Raw genomic sequence first — 19,472 nt, forward strand, 5'->3', positions numbered from 1 at the left:
CCTCCGATACTCCCTGTTCACCCACGACTGCGTGGCCAAGCACGACTCCAACACTATCATTAAGTTTGCTGATGACACAACAGTGGTAGGCCTGATCACCGACAATGATGAGACAGCCTATAGGGAGGAGGTCAGAGACCTGGCAGTGTGGTGCCAGGACAACAACCTCTCCCTCAACATGAGCAAGACAAAGGAGCTGATCGTGGACTACAGGAAAAGGAGTGCTGAACAAGCCCCCATTCAGGTCGACAGGGCTGTAGTGGAGCGGGTCGAGAGTTTCAAGTTCCTTGGTGTTCACATCACCAACATATGATCATGGTCCAAACACACCAAGACAGTCGTGAAGAGGACACGACAACGCCTTTTCCCCCACAGGAGACTGAAAAGATTTGGCATGGGTCCCTAGATCCTCAAAAAGTTCTGCAGTTGCATCATCGAGAGCATCCTGACCGGTTGCATCATTTGCAGAGACATTCTGAAAAACAGTTGGTTTCTGTCAAGTGATATCACTGGGGGAACTACTTGCTAAACTGGTGGCGTAGGAATCAATGCAACTGAGTGCACTGGCACTGCAAACACTGCGTACGTGTTCAGCATTTTAGATCATGTAGCTACCCAATGAAATTATTTTCCAACACAATGGTCTGACACAATAGCTCAGTAGTCAAATCACATGTCACAACGTTTTGGACAATTTCCAGATGTCCGTGTCCGATGATAGTGATAAATAGATGATGAGTTGATTTGCAAGGTATAGGCCTATTCATCACTGAAATGTGCCTATCGTGACAGCTAATATCATAATAAGGACACAGTAATTGTGTAATGTAAAATATGAGACGCAGGGATGGATTAATCAGGGGATGTTCATTCAACAAACAGCCCGTTAGCTGTCCAACATCTACCCGAGCGAAAAAATTATAATATTTAAATATTCTAAATTCCAACAATTTTAAATCCATTTACTGTTAATTTTATTTGTATTTTATTAGCATTTAAGTATATTAAATACATTTAAAATAATCTAAATTGGAACACATTTTTTGTACTTAAGTACATTCCTAGCATAAAGTGCAAAACAAATATACTTTGAATACACCTTAACTATATTTTATGTATATTCTCATAAATTAGAAGTATACCAAAATGGTATTTGAATTCCTGTATTTTCTTTTCAGATAAAGTGTATTTATAATCTGTTTCAACTATACTTTTATAATTGAAATAGACCACATTAGCGACTGTAATTAGCATGTCTAGGATACCTCAGCCAATGTTAAGGCTATTTACAAAGCAGTTGTGGCTAGAGAAGCAATTTACGAGTAACATTTCTGAAAATTTTAGAAACATTATGGTGATAAATTAACAGTTAAAAAAATTGTAATGTGTAGTATGTAATGTGCAATTAAAAGTACATTATTCAGTTGGAAAATGAACATCAAGATATTTGAACAAGCTAAAAATGAGGGACAACGTCATTTTACAAATCAAAACTTCAGCTGCAGAAAATGATGCTGGGTAATATGCCCAAAAAATGTATACGTGCATTTTTTTTAAGTATACTTTAAATATATTTTGTGGACATTTAAGTTAAATATACTTTTTGTATATTTTCTTAAGATATGAAAAAGTATACTCTCAGGGAGCATGTTCTTCAGCTGTGCATGTTCCCTCATGTGAAATAAACAACCATTATCACTAACCACGTTTCCATCCAACCATTTCATGCGGATGAATTACCTGACATATGAAAAAAGTTACGACCGGGCTGATGGAAACATGAAATGTTGGTACAATTTTATAAATGCCGACAGACAATTTGTTCGTTCGATATGGTGGAATCTTTTTCTGTCTGTAAAATGTATTATGCGAGAAATGGCGGTGGAAACGCCTTTATGACAAAATGTTGATTTAATAACCATCACATCAAAGTAAACTTGGGAGTCACACGATGATATGAGAATGACATTTTTTTAAGGAACTCAGTCCAGCTTTCAACTTACTCTTGAAAGTTGTAATAGTAGAATGCATAACAGTAGTCCATTATCAGTTTTCCTCTTGTCATGTCAGTCATTGCAAACCTTAGAGAGCTATTTATTACTTATCAGAAATGTCCAGATCAACTAACATTTTTAGATAGGTTTTTTAGCCCATAGATTTTGTAGTAATGTTCAAGTCACTCAAATGTCACATGAATACACATTAGACATGCAAAATGTGTAGAATTGCAGGAACAAAGCTTTAAAGCTAGGAAATGTTCTCCAATTCTGAAAGGGGGGCCTGAGTGAAAACAAGTAATCTAACGTTTGGGAACCCCGTGTATTAGGCTACAGATTAAATAAATAAACTTAATAAACTTCACAGGGTGGTGAATGTGCAAGGTGATGGGCTTGATGCTCCTTTCCAATAAATATCAAGGGTCTGATTCTGGTGACATGATGACCGATGCTTGGCTGAAGTTTGACAAATACAAATAATATCTCTTTTATCCATAATAATCTCACAGTGTAGGTAGCCTACCCGCACTGTATCTGCGAGCTGTAGGCTAGAGTACATGCCAAGACCAGAGTGGGCACATTTGCTATATAACGCAACAGTTTTTGTGACAAAACCATCAGTAGAGTTGAAAATGCGATGGAAACCCACTTAACTTGTATTTTTCATTCGGTACCAGTGGTGTCTATTAATGGTGCCAAGGGAAGCCAGGCTTCCCCAAAAAATTAACCAAGAAAAAAAACATACATTATTTTGTATCTTTCGTCTCTCTGTGTTTCATAAATGTCCTTCAATTCGCAAGATGCTGAATGTATCTCTCCGGAGAAAGCATCTGAGAGAAACGAAAGTGCGCCCCTCTGTCTTAGTATGGATTGTAAGATGGCGCCGACAGAGATGGTCACCTCACTTCGCATTCTTAGGAAACTGCAGTATTTTGTTTTTTTATGTGTTATTTCTTACATTGTTACCTCAGGAAATCTTAAGTCTTATTACACACAACCTGGGAAGATCTATTGGATATAAGAGCAACTTACCAACATTACGACCAGGAATATGATTTTCCCGAAGCAGATCCTCTCTTCGGACCACCACCCAGGACAATGGATCTAATCCCAGCAGCTGACTGAAAACAACGGTGACGTAGAAGGGGCAGACAGAGCGGTCTTCTGGTCAGGCTTTGTAAACGGGCACATCGCTCACCGCTCCCGAGTATACTACTCGCCATTGTCCAGTCTCTTGACAACAAGGTAGACAAAATTTGAGCGAGGGTTGCCTTCCAGAGAGACATCAGAGATTGTAGCATTCTCTGTTTCACAGAAACATGGCTCTCTCGGGATATGTTGTCGGAATCGGTTCAGCCACCGGGCTTCTCCATGCATCGCGCCGACAGAGATAAACACCTCTCTGGGAAGAGGAAGAGCGAGGGTGTATGCTTTATGATTAACAACTCTTGGTGTAATCATAACAACATACAGGAACTCAAGTCCTTCTGCTCACCCAACCTAGAATTCCTTACTATCAAATGTCGGCCATTCAACCTACCAAGAGAATTCTCGTCAGTTATAGTCACAGCTGTGTACATCCCCCAACTCAAGCGAACACCAAGACGGCCCTCAAGGAACTTCACTGGCCTCTATGTAAACTGGAAACTATATATCCGGAGGCTGCATTTATTGTAGCTGGGGATTTTAACAAAGCAAATTTGAGAACAATGCTACCTACATTTTATCAGCATATTGATTGCATAACACGTCGGGCTAATTCTCTCGATCACTGCTATTCTAACTTCCATGATGCGTACAAAGCCCTCCCCCGTCCTGCCTTCAGAAAATCTGACCATGACGCCATCTTGCTCGTCCTGGCTTATAGGCAGAAACTCAAACAGGATGTACCAGTGACGAGAACCATTCAACGCTGGTCTGACCAATCGGAAGCCACGCTCCGAGATTGTTTTGATCACGCGGACTGGAATATGTTCCGATCAGCCTCAGAGGACAACATTGACCTACATGCTGACTCGGTGAGTGCTTTTATAAATAAGTGCATTGGAGACATTGTACCTGCTGTGACCATTTAAATCGTACCCTAACCAGAAACCGTGAATGGATGGCGGTATTCGCGTAAAACTGAAAGCGTGATCCACCGCATTTAATGGAAAGAGGTCTGGAGATATGGCTGAATATAAACATTGTAGTTATTCCCTCCGCAAGGCAATCAAACAAGTCAAATGCCAGTACAGGGACAAGGTGGAGTCGCAATTCAATAGCTCAGACACGAGACATATGTGGCAGGGTCTACAGGAAATCATGGACTACAAAAACAGCCACGTCACGGATACCGACGTCACGCTTCCAGACAAACTAAACACCTTTTTGCCCGCTTTGAGGATAATACAGTGCCACCGTCGTAGACCGCTAACAAAGACTGCGCCCCATCCCCCCCTCATTCTCAGTAGCCGACGTAAGTAAAACATTTAAACTTCTTAACCCTCGCAGGGCTGCTGGCCCAGACAGCATCCTAGCTGCATCCTCAGAGCATGCGCAGACCAGCTGGCTGGTGTGTTTACAGACATATTCAATCGCTCCCTATCCCAGTCTGTTGTCCCCACATGCTTCAAGATGGCTACCATTGTTCCTGTACCCAAAAAGGCAAAAATAACTGAACTAAATGGCTAACGCCCTGTAGCACTCACTTCTGTCATCATGAAGTACTTTGAGAGGCTAGTCAAGGATCATATCACCGCCACCTTACCGGCCACCCTAGACCCACTTCAGTTTGTATACCGCCCCAACAGGTCCACAGATGACGCAATTGGCATCACACTGCACACTACCCTATCCCATCTGGACAAAAATAATACCTATGTAAGAATGCTGTTCATTGACTACAGCTCAGCATAGCATTCAACTCCATAGTACCCTCCAAGCTCATCATCAAACTAGAGGCCCTGGATCTCAACCCCTCCCCGTGCAACTGGGTCCTGGACTTTCTGACGGGCCGCCCCCAGGTGATGAAGGTAGGAAACAACATCTCCACTTCGCTGACCCTCCTGCTCAGCCCTGTCCTGTACTCCCTGTTCACCCACGACTGCGTGGCCATGCACGCCTCCAACTCAATCATCAAGTTTGCAGACGACACAACATTAGTGGGCTTGATCACCAATAATGACGAGACAGCCTACAGGGAGGAGGTGAGGGCACTCGGTGTGTGGTGTCAGGAAAACAACCTCTCACTCAACGTCAACAAAACAAAGGAGATGATCGTGGATTTCAGGAAACAGCAGAGGGAGCGCCCCCCTATCCACATTGAAGGAACAGTAGGTGGAAAGTTTTAAGTTCCTGGGTGTACACATCACAGACAAACTGAAATGGTCCACCCACACAGACAGTGCGAAGAAATTTGGCCTGTCACCCAAAACCCTGACAAACTTTTACAGATGCACAATCGAGAGCATCCTGTTGGGCTGTATCACAGCCTGGTACGGCAACTGCACCACTCCAAAACCGCAAGGCTCTCTAAGGGTGGTGCGGTCTGCACAACGCATCACCGGGGGCAAACTACCTGCCCTCCATGACACCTACAGCACCCGATGTCACAGGAAGGCCAAAAAGATCATCAAGGACAACAACCAACCGAGCCACTGCCTGTTCAGACCGCTATCATCCAGAATGCGAGGTCAGTACAGGTGCATCAAAGCTGGAACCGAGAGATTGAAAAACAGCTTCTATCTCAAGGCCATCAATCTGTTAAATAGCCATCACTAACTCAGAGAGGCTGCTGCCTACACTGAGACCCAATCACTGGACACTTTAATAAATGGATCACTAGTCACTTTAAACAATGCCACTTTAAATAATGCCACTTTAATATTGTTTACATATCCTACATTACTCATATCACATGTATATACTATATTTTATACCATATACTGCACCTTGCCTATGCCGCTCGGCCATCACTCATCCATATACTTATATGTACATATTCTCATTCACTCCTTTAGATTTGTTTGTTATTAGGTAGTTGTTGGGGAATTGTTAGATTACTTGTTAGATTTGTGTGTATTAGGTAGTTGTTGGGGAATTGTTAGATTACTTGTTAGATTTGTGTGTTTTAGGTAGTTGTTGGGGAATTGTTAGATTACTTGTTAGATTTGTGTGTTTTAGGTAGTTGTTGGGGAATTGTTAGATTACTTGTTAGATATTACTGCACTGTTGGAACTAGAAGCACAAGCATTTCGCTACACTTGCATTAACATCTGCTAACCATGTGTATGTGACCAATAACATTTGATTTGATTTGATTTTATGTGTAGCATATCTATCTGATGCTGTCTGGTCAGAAAGAGTATGACATTGTTACCGCCCGTAGCATTGAATGCAAGGGAAGCCAGCAAGCATTTGGCCTCCCTTGATAAAAATAAATACAAATAATATCCAATCAGGGTTCAGCTAAACTCAGTGAGCTCAGCTGGGAATGGTCCTGGCGCACAAAAAAAAGTGTCAAGGGAAGCCAGTTTGGCTTCAGACCTGTCACATCACAAGCCAAACATCATTATTGACAGAAAAAAACTTTAGCTAGCTAAAATCATCCCTAAATAAGCCATGGATGGAGATAGGGATTTGGCCTTATGGTTTTACTTAATTATCTGTACTGGCCAATAATTATAATGGTGATTATGTTCCAACCATAAATTCATACATTGTGTCCCTGGCCTGAGAGGATGGAAGTTCAACATGTAGCTAGATGTAGTATGCTAATGTTAACTAGCTGGCTCATTATTGCCCATGAAAGGAAGTTAGGCTGGCAAGCAAGTATTTTAGCCAGGTAGCCGAGGACCACAAAAACTAAAAGTGTGTACTGTATGACAGAGTCATAGACCGTTTAGGCAACATGAAGAGGAGGATGGCGTTGGCGTTTCTCTACAAGTAGGGTGAGTCAACATGTTTTTTCTGCTTGCACGCACGCACACACACCACAGACACACGCACACAAATCAGAACCATGGACAGCCACATAATATTTAGCTTAAGCTGATTGGACTAAATCGTTTTTGGTATCTTTTACAGTAGTTGTCACTGTATTAGACAAAGCAGAGGTGATTAGATGTTGTGTCAGGTGTGTGTGCTACTGGTAGCGAAGTCAGGTGCAGGAGAGCAGAGATTTGTGAACAGGCGCACACTTTATTGAGGCAAAAGTGCAAAACTCGCAAAACAGTCACAAGAATTATGTTTAACAATAAACATCTTCGTGAAATACCACGGAAAAAACAAACCAGTCTGGCGCGTCAACAACAAACACGTAACACAAACAATCTTACACAAAGACATGATGGGAAACAGGGGAATAAATACATGTAGATTGATTGGGGAATGAAAACCAGGTGTGCAGGGAACAAGACAAAACAAATGGATACATGAAAAATGGAGCGGCGGTGGCTAGAAAGCCAGAGACGTCGCCCGCCAAATGCCGCCCGAACAAGGAGAGGAGCCGACTTCGGCGGAAGTCGTGACAGTACCCCCCCGACGCGCGGCTCCAGCGGTGCGTCGACACCAGCCTAGGGAACGACCCGGAGGGCGAGGCGCAGGGCGATCCGTCCGGCGACGGTGGAACTCACGCAGCAGTTCAGGGTCCAATACATCAGCCACCGGAACCCAGCACCTCTCCTCTGGACCATACCCCTCCCACTCCACGAGGTACTGAAGGCCCCTCGCCCGACGCCTCGAGTCCAGGATGGAACGGACGGAGTACGCCGGGGCCCCCTCGATGTCCAGAGGGGACGGAGGAACCTCCCGTACCTCAGACTGCTGGAGCGGACCAGCCACCACCAGCCTGAGGAGAGACACAAGGAACGAGGGGTTAATATGGTAATTGGGGGGAAGCTGTAACCTGTAACATACCTCGTTCACTCTCCTCAGGACTTTGAATGGCCCCACAAACCGCGGGCCCAGCTTCCGGCAGAGCAGGCGGAGGGGCAGGTTTCGGGTCGAGAGCCAGACCCTGTCCCCCGGTGCGAACACCGGGGCCTCACGGGGCCTTGCGGTGACGGTCCGTGCTGGTCTTTTGGCGCAGCGTGGCCTGCTGGAGGTGACCATGGGCGGCTTCCCAGGTCTCCTCCACGCGTCTGAACCAATCGTCCACCGCAGGAGCCTCGGTCTGACTCTGATGCCAGGGTGCCAGAACCAGCTGGTACCCCAATACACACTGAAAGGGGGAGAGGTTAGTGGAGGAGTGGCGGAGCGAGTTCTGCGCCATCTCTGCCCAGGGTACGAACGCCGCCCACTCCCCCGGCCGGTCCAGGCAATAGGACCGCAGAATCCTGCCCACATCCTGGTTCACTCTCTCCACCTGCCCATTACTCTCGGGGTGGAAACCCGAGGTGAGGCTGATCGAGACCCCAAACGTTCCATGAACGCCCTCCAGACTCTCAAAGTGAACTGGGGACCTCGATCAGACACTATATCCTCAGGCACCCCGTAGTGCCGGAAGACGTGTGTGAACAGGGCCTCCGCAGTTTGTAGGGATGTAGGGAGACCGGGCAGAGATGACAGGACTTAGAGAAACAATCCACAATGACCAGGATTGTGGTGTTTCCCTGTGAGGGAGGAAGATGCATTAGAAAATCCACCGACAGGTGTGACCGAGGCCGTTGTGGAATGGGTAAGGGATGTAGCTTACCTCTGGGCAGGTGTCTAGGAGCCTTACACTGGGCACACACCGAGCAGGAGGAAACATAAACCCTCATGTCCCGAGCCAAGGTGAGCCACCAGTACTTCCCAGTCAGACAGCGCACCGTCCCACCGATCCCTGGATGACCAGAGGAGGGTGATGTGTGGGCCCAATAGATCAACTGGTCACGGACAGCAGACGGAACGTACTGACGCCCGACGGGACACTGGAGTGGAGCGGGCTCTGTACGCAACGCCTGCTCAATGTCCGCGTCCAGCTCCCACACGACCAGCGCTACCAGGCAGGAGGCCGGGAGAATGGGAGTCTGATCCATGGGCCGCTCCTCTGTGTCATACAGCCGGGACAGTGCGTCTGCCTTCACATTCTGGGAACCTGGTCTGTAGGACAGGGTAAACAAAAAACTGGTAAAGAACATGGCCCACCTTTCCTGACGAGGATTCAGTCTCCTAGCTGCCCGGATGTACTCCAGGTTGCGGTGGTCAGTCCAGATGAGGAAAGGGTGTTTAGCCCCCTCAAGCCAATGTCTCCACGCCTTCAAAGCCTTAACCACAGCTAACAGCTCCCGGTCCCCCACATTATAGTACCGCTCCGCCGGGCTGAGCTTCTTCGAGAAGAAAGCACAGGGGCGGAGCTTCGGTGGCGTGCCCGAGCTCTGAGAGAGCACGGCTCCGATCCCAGCCTCGGACACATCCACCTCAACTATGAATGCCAAAGAGGGATCCGGATGGGCCAGCACGGGAACCGAGGTAAACATAGCGCTTAGGTGCCCAAAAGCCCTGTCCGCCTCCAACCACTGCAGACGTACAGGACCCCCCTTTAGCAGTGAGGTAATGGGAGCAACCACCTGGCCAAAACCCCAGATAAATCTCCGTAGGTAATTGGCAAACCCCAAAAAATCGCTGCACCTCCTTTACCGTGGTGGGAGTCGGCCAATTACGCACAGCTACTATGCGATCACTCTCCATCTCCACCCCTGATGTGGAAATGCGATACCCTAAGAAGGAGACGGCCTGCTGAAAGAACAGGCATTTCTCGGCTTTGACATGCAGGTCATGCTCCAACACATAGGTTGTAGTGTGGCTTTTTGCTGGATTAGCTTCCCCAGTGATTTTGCCCACGCACTGCTACTGTTCGGTACATGGGAATTTAATGGTAAAACATTTTTTTATGTGCAGTACATCATCACACGTAACCTTTTATCCTAAAAAAGTCTGTTTGATGGAAACACACAAACCCTCTGGTGGGAAAATGCACATATTGTTTTATGCAGATGTTAGAATATTCACATGAAAATCTGTCTCAAATTGGATGTAACCCTAGCTATTGTCAACTTTCTCTGCACTCTTCTGAACAGGAATTCAAAAAGTACTTCAAAGCTCATTATTGGAACTGAAACTATACTTATAATGTACTATATCACTCACAAGCAGAGTTTCATTAAAACAAATCTATGCTTGAATTTAAAAACAACTCCAAGTGTATTTTGAATGAATATACAAAATTCCAATGAAAGTGTATGAAACTGAAGTACACTTTTAATGAGTGTGTTTCAGTGTAATGATAGTAAACATATAGTATACTTAGACTGAAAAACAATTAATTTAAAGTACACTTAATAATTATGTTGAAGTGTAATGATAGTATATTTACAGTTGAAGTTGGAAGTTTACATAAACTTAGGTTGGAGTCATTAAAACTCGTTTTTCAACCACTCCACAAATGTCTTGTTAACAAACTATAGTTTTGCCAAGTCGGTTAGGACATCTGCTTTGTGCATGACTCAAGTAATTTTTCCAACAATTGTTTAGACAGATTATTTCGCTTATAATTCACTATATCACAATTCCAGTGGGTCAGAAGTTTACATACACTAAGTTGACTGTGCCTTTAAACAGCTTGGAAAATTCCAGAAAATTATGTCATGGCTTTAGAAGCTTCTGATAGGCTAATTGACATACTTTGAGTCAATTGGAGGTGTACCTGTGGATGTATTTCAAGGCCTACCTTCAAACTCAGTGCCTCTTTGCTTGGCATCATGGGAAAATCAAAAGAAATCAACCAAGACCTCAGAAAAAGAATTGTAGACCTCCACAAGTCTGGTTCATCCTTGGGAGCAATTTACAAATGCCTGAAGGTACCACGTTCATCTGTACAAACAATAGTATGCAAGTAAAAACACCATGGGACCACTCAGCCATCATTCCGCTCAGGAAGGAGACGCGTTCTGTCTCCTAGAGATGAACGTACTTTGGTGCAAAAAGTGCAAATCAATCCCAGAACAACAGCAAAGGACCTTGTGCGGATGCTGGAGGAAACAGGTACAAAAGTATCTATATCCGCAGTAAAACGAGTCCTATATCAACATAACCTGAAAGGCCGCTCAGCAAGGAAGAAGCCACTGCTCTAAAACCGCCATAAAAAAGCCAGACTACAATTTGCAACTGCACATGGGAACAAAGATCATACTTTTTGAAGAAATGTCCTCTGGTCTGATGAAACAAAAATAGAACTGTTTGGCCATAATGACCATTGTTATGTTTGGAGGAAGCTTGCAAACCGAAGAAAACCATCCCAACCGTGAAGCACGGGGGTGGCAGCATCATGTTGTGGGGGTGCTTTGCTGCTGATTGAAGGGCCAGATGCCGCTTGTTATAGACTTGAGGTCCCCCGTCTCTGGGCTACTGTATTGTGGGGGCAGTATTGACAACAGAAATGCTATGGCCATTTCAATCTATCAATAACTAGCAATATGTAGTTCAAAAAGAGGTAGTCCAACTTTGGCTGCCTGTCATGTTCCAGAAGGCCTAAATGAGTTTATGATGAATTTTTCAACTGTGATTATTATCCAAGAAAGTCGGTAAGCTTATCCACCAATTAAGCTCCCGACTGTGCATGCACGCATTGCATGATCAACGTTGCAAATGTGAAGCACAAGTCATTGATCACATAGGTCGCATATGTGGACGCTCATAATAGAGCTGTATTTTTATTTCTAGAATCAGATACCTATATGAATGAATAGGAAATTCCATCTAAATTCTGGTTTCGCTTTTCACGGTTACTTCTATGGTCTCTGGTACAGTAATATGCTGCAGTTGATTGACTGGTTCCCGAGTGACGTCAAAGTCCATTGTTTCAGAACGCCAAATGTCCAGAACGTTCAAAAGTACTTTGCAAACCCTTGGTTTAAAATTCAAATTGTGTTTTTTATTTTTTTGCGATCAAATGTTAATAAATAAACTGAATAACAATAATATGGTGTCTGGTGAAGGGTTTCCTTATCCCGGACGCCTTGTTTCATATACACCCTTTAACTCAAGTCTATTACAGGTAGTGTGGTAATAACACAATATTAACACAAGTCTATTACAGGTAGTGTGGTAATAACACCATATTAACACAAGTCTATTACAGGTAGTGTGGTAATAACACAATATTAACACAAGTCTATTACAGGTAGTGTGGTAATAACACAATATTATCACAAGTCTATTACAGGTAGTGTGGTAATAACACAATATTAACACAAGTCTATTACAGGTAGTGTGGTAATAAGGCAATATTAACACAAGTATATTACAGGTAGTGTGGTAATAACACCATATTAACACAAGTATATTACAGGTAGTGTGGTAATAACGCCATATTAACACAAGTATATTACAGGTAGTGTGGTAATAACACCATATTAACACAAGTCTATTATAGGTAGTGTGGTAATAATACCATTTGAATCCTTGTCTAGGTGGGAATTGGACAACATATCGCTCCATGGTGGAGGAGACCCTGGAGGCTGCAGTCAAGGCCCATAACCTTTCTGCTGGCCCCAGTAGGGGGGCTGATGCTAGAGGGAGCTAAAGACTGGAGTCCTACCATGTACAGCCGCCTGGTACAAGACTACGGGATGAAGGTGGAGGTGGGCACAACAACTAGTAGCTGCACGGTTGCAAAATTCCGGTAACTTCCTAAAATTCCCAGGTGTTCCATAAATCCCATATGGAAGATGCCCGATATCAGGAAGGAATAAGCAGAAAATCCAGAATCCTCTAACCAGGATTTCTGGGAAACCTGGGAATTTTGCTTACCGGAAATGACAACCTTAAGTAAACGTCCCTTTTTCAGGACCCTGTCTTTCAAAGATAATTTGTTAAAATCCAAATAACTTCACAGATCTTCATTGTAAAGGGTTTAAACACTGTTTCCCATGGTTGTTCAATGAACCATAAACAATTAATGAAAATGCACCTGTGGAACGGTCGTTAAGACACTAACAGCTTACGGTAGGCAATTAAGGTCACAGTTCTGAAAACTCTACTGACTCTGAAAAACACCAAAAGAAAGATGCCCAGGGTCCCTGCTCATCTGCGTGAACGTGCCTTGGGCATGTTGCAAGGAGGCATGAGGACTGCAGATGTGGCCAGGGAAAGAAATTGCAATGTCCGTACTGTGAGACGCCTAAGACCGCGCTACAGGGAGACAGGACGGACAGCTGATCGTCCTCGCAGTGGCAGACCAACCACGTGTAACAACACCTGCACAGGATCGGTACATCCGAACATCACACCTGCGGGACAGGTATCGGATGGCAACAACAACTGCCTAAGTTACACCAGGAAAGCACAATCCTTCCATCAGTGCTCAGACTGTCCGCAATAGACTGAGAGAGGCTGGACTTAGGGCTTGTAGGCCTGTTGTAAGGCAGGTCCTCACCAGACATCACCGGCAACAATGTCGCCAATGGGCACAAACTCACCGTCACTGGACCAGACAGGACTGGCAAAAAGTGCTCTTCACTGACGAGCCATGGTTTTGTCTCACCAGGGGTGATGGTCGGATTTGCGTTTATCATCGAAGGAATGAGCGTTACACCAAGGCCTGTACTCTGGAGAGGGATCGATTTGGAGGTGGGTCCGTCATGGTCTGGGGCAGTGTGTCACAGCATCATCGGACTGAGCTTGTTGTCATTGCAGGCAATCTCAACGCTGTGCGTGACAGGGAAGACATCCTCCTCCCTCATGTGGTACCCTTCCTGCAGGCTCATCCTGACATGACCCTCCAGCATGACAATGCCACCAGCCATACTACTCGTTCTGTGCGTGATTTCCTGCAAGACAGGAATGTCAGTGTTCTGCCATGGCCAGCGAAGAGCCCGGATCTCAATCCCATTGAGCACGTCTGGGACCTGTTGGATAGGAGGGTGAGGGCTAGGGCCGTTCCCCCCAGAAATGTCTGGGAACTTGCAGGTACCTTGGTGGAAGAGTGGGGTAACATCTCACAGCAAGAACAGGCAAATCTGGTACAGTCCATGAGGAGGAGATGCACTGCAGTACTTAATGCAGCTGGTGGCCACACTAGATACTGACTTTTACTTTTGATTTTGAACCCCCCCCCCCTTGTTCAGGGACACATTATTCAATTTCTGTTGGTCACATGTCTGTTGAACTTGTTCAGTTTATGTCTCAGTTGTTGAATCTTGTTATGTTCATACAAATATTTACACATGTTAAGTTTGCTGAAAATAAACGCAGTTGGCAGTGAGAGGACCTTTCTTTTTTGCTGAGTTGAGTTGAAATGATTAATTGAGGTGCCAACTTTAAAGTACGGTCTGCCATAATTGTATGACATCAATTTGTAGCACTATACTAATGAATAGTCAGGCCCATTTGTAAAGCTAAATTGCATGGCTCCCTAAATACATAAATCCAGACAATCCCGGAAGCTGGTGTCAAATGAAAATGATGCCATCAGTTCCCTGACATCCCAATGTGTTCATCTTCCCCAATGAGTGAATTAAACATCGGTGCTTTCAGCACAGTAGATTATAGGTGCTAACAGTGCAGCTTGCTCTCTCTCTGTCACTGCATCACTCAGGCTCTGTACTCCTGACAATACACTCACATCTGCAGGACAGTCCAGGCCATGTTAGACTTCAAATGAACTGTACAATGACCTGCAAATGACAAGCCGAGAGAGTTGCAGCCCCTTGTGACTTAGTGTGAATGAGTTTTAACCCTTCGTTAGCGAGGAAGAGGGGAGAAAGCATAGTCTATGATCCTGATGTTGCCGGAATGTTTAAAAAGGTCAATATGCTGATATTTTTTGACAGCATGTGACCTTTAGTTAAAAAAGTAGCAAAACCGGTTGAATTGAAATAACTTCTTCTTTGTTTAGTTCTGGCACATAATGTATCATAGTCAAAGCATGCTGTCTCCTCTGCAGCCATCTCCCAATGAGTGACTCGACTGTTAATACATCGTATTGATCTCATATCAAAAGGTGCTATTTAAATGCAACAGATTTCCCAGGGACCATTGGCCCATTCTGTTTGGATTTGAACTAAATTGCAAATGTGTCTGTGATGTCCAGGTGGCCCAACATCTGGCCTCTACTAGGCTTCGTGGAGTTGCCAGCAACCGGATGCATCCGGTTTTCAGGAATTCAGCTAATTCAACCTAGCTTCCTTTTCCCGCTGAAAAACGGATGTAGGAACTCCGCTCAAGCGTTTTCTTTTATGCCTGCTATGTTAGGTTAGGCCTCTACCTACGGAGGGAGGGCCTACGAGGTCGCCGAAATGGCCCATGTCACCGGCAAGGGATGGCCCTTCGTGCGCAAGCACCTTGTATCTAAATTCCCATACATTGAGATTGAGGTTTGTATATACATCATATCTAGGGTTGCATAATCCGGTAGTTTTCTCAAAATTCCCAACCGGGATTTCTGGAAAACCTGGGAATTTAGGAAACGTTACCAGAGTTAACTTCAAATCAACAGAGCAGAACAGTGAATAAGTGAATGACAAGAGGTGCATTAAGAACATGTATAGACTAAGCCTTATATTTTCTAGTTCCAGAATTCCATTAAAGAGTATGTATCCACGGCCATATTGTTTCCAGATCCAGTATGCCATCAAAGAGTAGGCATGCACAGTCATCGATGTGATCGTCAGGCACACATGGCTGGGCTTCCTGAACGTGTAAGCGGCCGAGGAGGCCCTCCCAAGCATTGTAGGCATCATGGGAAAACAGCTGGTGTGGAGCGAGCAGTGAAAGAGGGTGAGCTGCACCACTATTTTGTCTATTGCACAGTATATTGTAGGGATGGGTTAAGAAGGAAAGACGTGGTTTGAGTGGAGTGTTGTCAGTGAGATAGGGTTGCAAAATTCCAGTAACTTTTCCAAAATTCCCAACATTCCGGAAATCCCGGTTAGAGGATTCCCAGTTATTTAAAAAAAATACAAAATTGGACACACCTACTAATTCCAGGGATTTTCTTTATTTTTACTATTTTCTACATTGTAGAATAATAGTGAAGACATCAAAACTATGAAATAACACATAGTAACCAAATAGTAACCAAAAAAGTGTTAAACAAATATATATATTTTATATTTCAGATTCTCCACTCATGAAGCTGGTTGAGAGAATGCCACGAGTGTGCAAATCTGTCATCAAGGCAAAGGGTAGCTACTTTGAAAAATCTCAAATATAAAATATACTTTGATTTGTTTACCACTTTTTTGGTTACTACATGAATCCATATGTGTTATTTCATAGTTTTGATGTCTTCATTATTATTCTACAATGTAGAAAATAGTAAAAATAAAGAAAAAACATTGAATGAGTAGGTTTGTCAAAATTTTGGACTGTTACTGTAGTTGTCTGTAATTATGGGTAGAGCAGACATTTCCATGTTTATTTTGAGCTGCACATGTGACATAAATCCACCATTCCTATTTAGAATATAATTTACAAAGATAACTTTTTTTTTTACATTGAATGTTATTTATCAATTCCCAGATTTTCTTGCTTATTCCCTTCTGATTCCGGGAAATCTTCCAAATCAGGATTCCTGTAATCTTGGGAATTATGGGAAAGTTAGTGGAATTTTGCAACCCTATCTCACACTCAAACCACCACGTCTTTCCTTCTTAAACCATTCCTACAATTCACTGTACAATAGATATGTGAAAAACAATCCTATTGACTGCCATTCCCAGTATCTCTCTCCCATTCACCCACTGATATTCCTGCTCAGATATTCCCGCACATGCATTTGATCAACCTCACATTAACCCGGATACGTTTGATCTTTAAAAGGCCATTAATTGGCTTTGGTCATTACCATAGGTTAATTACTGAGATTTGCTCTGTGCTGTTACTACATTCACACTGTAATCATATGCATCTAACAAAAGCCATTCACTACTTGGGTATCCACTAAATAGGTATTGTGTTGATATTTCTATTCCAGTCTAGGTTTTGTTTGTATTAGGCTATTAATAGAGAAACACCTAACTAGACCTTGGATACTGTTTGATTCTCATGGATTCAGATGGGGCCTCACCCTTCCTCTAATTCTACTCTGCCGTAGGACCACTGAACCTTTAGCCCAGTTGTGGAGTGATTGTTGTCTGCATTCTTCAGAGCACCTTTACCAATCCACGACCAAGTCAAATTTAAAGCTAACCGGTATTGAACGTGAAAGTATTAATTCACACCTATGGGTAACTGACCCGTTTTGACTGTAATTATGGATTCAGGTGTAGCTGCTAGCTACAGTATTTGTGGTAGATTTCAGCCTACCTGTTTGTACAGTATGTGAGTGTCTGAGTGTCTGCTATGTGATGAATGTGTGCTCGTGTGTGTCAGTAGTGCTGGTGCTGCTGTGATTAATGTCTTGTCTTCTAAAGGCCCTTCACCTTCATGTTATGTGTATTTCCTGTAGGAGGAGTTTGCTGCAGCCAAACAGTTTGTGTACTATGAGATTGGCCTCTCTCTGAGCAGCTGACCGACACCCTCACTCCTGCTTTGGTGGACAAGTAAGAAAGACAGGCTGGCGGACAAGTAAGACAGACAGGCTGGTAGACAAGTAAGACAGACACTCTGCTCTCAACACAAATGTGACTTCCTTCCAGAGACTGGGGTTCAAGCCCTCAACACAAATGTAACTAAAGTCTAAATAAAGCCTGAAATTATATTTTGGGGGAAAAAGACACAGGCTGAAAAGAGGACTCCTCCACACTACTGTCCCCTTCTCCTTCCCTGTCTCTCTCAGAGGTCTAGCCTTGCGCAGCGCCAACTGCCACCTACCACTTCATTTCTTCTCTCAACAGGTATATGAAAAAGTTCCGGAAGTTTGACAAAGAAATTAAGGGCTCCGTCCCAACACCGTGGATGTTCAGCGGGTATTAGAGGTAACGAAAAATCATCAGTCTCATTTTGCATTTCCCTTTGTTCTCTCTTCTGAAGTGTGTGTGTGTGTGTGTGTGTGTGTATTTAGTAGTGGGCCGCCATGCAGCGCTGCTCTGACGATCCTCTTTTAGCTCAGTAACCATGACACTCCGTCTCTGTCACGCGACAACAGCGCTCCCTCCAACTGATCTCAGACATGAGGAGCAGGTGGGCTAATTATGAGTATTATTTGACATAGCATTGTCAAATGATGTTTGAAGTATTATTCAGGCCCTTCAACATAAGGTAACGGTCATATGCATTGGAATGTGCCATTGTAATCTTTGGACCCAAAACAACTTTAAAATGGTAAAAAAAAAAACGATATAATGGTGATAACAACAACAACCGAATTTGCCATGCACAAGTGAATTATCAGATGTTGATTATCATCGATTGCCATTGCGATGTTAGTAGAAGCTCCTGCAGTTTGAACGGCATGTTGTGGAAAACGCTCCAGTAGCGTTTGGTTTGAAACCCACTGGGGTATAACTGTCGGGAGTGTTTAATGTAGGTGGCTGTCGTTAATCCCAACCTATTCACATCCGTTCCATTGAAAGTGTATGGATTAGCTGTATATAAAGATTCATCTGGCAACAGGCCTCTGTAAGAGACCCCTCTTCTCTCTACTAATTGAGCTGTGGGTTGGCTGTGGGGGTTGTGTGGGAGTTTCTGTCAACACAATATCTAAATTAAATGTGTTTCGTTGCTAGGGAGCAAATACCGGGGTGACATATTCATAAGAAGCCTCGTCTCAGAGATGATATGAATATACTGGATGTGTGTCACTCGGGATATTACCGTAGCTGAAGTGACTTGATGAGACCATGGTCCGCGTCCCAAATGGCACCCTTTTCAGCCCCATTGGCCCTGGTCAAAAGGAGTGCACTATAAAGGGAATAGGGTGCCGTTTGGGATGCGGCCATGTGGGTCGTAGCTCTGATGTTTGAGATGGAGACACAGCAACTGCACCAGGCTACTGATGTCGGTTCTAAACTACGTTTCCTTTGTTTCAGAGTATCAATGTCTACATAGATGCAGACACACTCCAGGAAATTCTGAATGAAGTTGACCTCAATGAAAATGGTGGAATTTAACAAATTCTTGCAGGTACAGTATATGTATTTTGTCCGATTATAATCATTTCTGTGTTGGGTGTTTTGTGTTAAAAATCTCTTAAATCCCAAATCCCTGCAACAATTTTTTTTTTGTCTCTCTATATATGTTTTCTCTATCCTAAAAGATGTCCACTCTAAAAAACAATATACATTTTTATGTTTGCTATAGTGTATAATAGTTCATGGTTTGAATAGATGTGTGTGCCTGCATATACACGCATCCATGTGTGTGTGTGTGTGTGTGCATGTATACGTGTATACGTGTGTGTCTGTTAGAGAGAGAGTGAAGTGCACACCACACACACACAAATGTGCTCCCTCCCTCTTCTCTCCTCTCCTCTTGACACTGCCAGACTTCTCCTGCTCGGTGACAATGATGAATGCAGAACATGAGACACATTAATGCAGGGGATTCTGGTCAATGTCAGCCCTTTCTTCA

The 19,472-nt window shown here is 43.9% G+C and overlaps 1 pseudogene; it reads left to right on the forward strand.

Annotated features, from left to right (window-relative positions):
• The window catches only part of LOC115161479 (glycerol-3-phosphate dehydrogenase, mitochondrial-like), a 38,951-nt pseudogene extending 19,910 nt beyond the window's left edge, over positions 1 to 19,041 (forward strand).
• The last annotated feature ends 431 nt before the right edge of the window (positions 19,042 to 19,472 follow it).

Source organism: Salmo trutta, chromosome 24 (assembly GCF_901001165.1).
Source record: "Salmo trutta chromosome 24, fSalTru1.1, whole genome shotgun sequence".
NCBI lineage: Eukaryota > Metazoa > Chordata > Actinopteri > Salmoniformes > Salmonidae > Salmo > Salmo trutta.